Below are 2,140 nucleotides of genomic sequence, written 5' to 3' on the forward strand. Positions count from 1 at the left end.
AATGTGGATGTGCACCGATCCTTCCCTAGGAGACAATGCCTTTGATGGGATCAAAATGAATTCACCATTGGAAAAAATATTGTGGTGACTATGATGACCCATAAAAGGTCAAATTTCACCTCCCATCGAGTCCTCCTTGATCACTTCATCTAGCACTATGCAATCCGGCTGGATTGGTTCTAGAGGAAGAGGCTCTAGAACTGGCTCTTTTTGTAGCTTATTAAGAATGGTAATGGATTCAACTATAGCATTGGCATGCTCTGAGGTTTCCTTAATAGTTCTATGATTGACTTTAGAATAGGATCTTAGATACACTTAGATGGGGTTGGTGGTTCGTTCTACTTGACCACTTACTCAAGTATTGGCTCTATTTTAGCCTTCCTTTTACAAGCGTAGAAGCTCATTTCATTTGCTCCTTCTCCATCATGGGGTTGGGGTACTATTTGGGTTTCTTTAGGAGATTTGTGTAGTCAATGGGTTTCTTCTCTTTGGTGGGAAGAGCTAGTTTTAGTGGAAGATTGCACGTTGTCTCCACAAGGGAGGAAGCATTCAAAGTATCATTTGCACCACTTTCAATGTTCACACCATATTATTGCCCTTGGCAATTGATCGTGTGTTGTGTTTTAAGGTTTTCTTGTTTTGGACGTGTGGTTATGGTCCTCTAGCCATTTTAGGGGATACTATAGCATTAGGGGCTTGCACCTTAGGCTCTTTGGTTGCTCGTTGAAGCCTAAGTGTGTTTCTTAGCTACCTTGGATGTTTCCTTCTGCCTGACATGAATCCAATTCTAGAAAAATAGAAAAAATAAGAACTTGAAGAAACTAGATTATTCAACCCACTCAACACATTAAAAGACTACAGATTCAACATATTCAAGATTTGAATAAATAACAAATAAAAATACTTAGCTCAAGATAACGACTCAAACATTGGGTGCAATCTTCCCCCCTCATGTGTGTAGCCTCTCCCCACACATGAGTATTTACGTAATTCTTTATTCCAAAATAGGCCATAGCCTCCAAAAATACAAAAAGGTGCTTTTACTTGCACGACACTCTCTTATGCTCAAAATAGAGTGTCCATAAATTGAGGCTAGGGTTAAAGCATATCATGCTTTAAAAAAATATTAAAGTTTTAAGTCTAAGTGTCCCAACAACAAATAATAATGTGCCAATTCTCCTCAAGCTTCTGAATCCTCTTCACCTATAAAATAACCAACAATAAATTAGTAAACAAATATTTCATAAGTATACAAAGTAACCGCACACATGTTTGCCAGGTTTTAGTAACCCAGGAATCACCCTTCCATACAAACCAATTGTAACAAACATTGGAGGACCCAACCATACGTTTGCAAGAAACTAGGGTTGGCTACTCAAAGCATGGAGTGACAACATGAGTTGTGGGTCACCATCCTAAGAGGCAATAGCCAAGAAGGCCATGAAAGCTTGGGCATGAGAACCAAGAAGACATAGATGTATATAGAGTGAATATGATAAAAAAGGTACAATGTCTATGAGCGCTATGTCTCATTTAGCCCAAGGTTCCCCAAAAGTACACATGTAAACGACCCTAAGCCTAAGTGCCTGGTCCCATTCTCCATGTGCATGTGCAACCAAATCTACTTCATTATAAACCATCTCCTCTTATAATGATTTCATCCTTGAAATTGAAGGGTGGTCGTGCACAAAACAAATATAAAGGCTATAAACAATGAACCAAATACATGACCAAATGTCACCATCGTAGAGCACCAATACCAATACATGAATCTCATGACCCCCGGGGTCAAATGGAAAAGATAAAGGACTTCTGTCGATGATGAGGCTAGTCGGGCATCCTCCAGGGTCAAATGGAAAAGATATGAATGTTGCCTCGAAGATGAAGTAATCCATACAACTGCATCTGCTTGGATAAAAGAGAAACGTAAGCCATGTAGACTCCAAAGAATGGCCCTCGAACCACCTAGATCAAATGATCAAATGGAAAATGTGAAGAGCCAATGTCGATGACACGGCTGGTCAACCCTCCTAGGTCAAATGGATAGATATGGTGCACATCATGGACCTCCAATGTCAATGTAATAGCTCATGGGTCATAAGGAAAACTCGTAAGTCTATCATTTCCATAATGTAAATAT

The sequence above is a fragment of the Cibotium barometz genome, chromosome 50 (assembly GCF_041138505.1).
Source record: "Cibotium barometz isolate CiBa-2024 chromosome 50, ASM4113850v1, whole genome shotgun sequence".
Taxonomy (NCBI): Eukaryota; Viridiplantae; Streptophyta; class Polypodiopsida; order Cyatheales; family Cibotiaceae; genus Cibotium; species Cibotium barometz.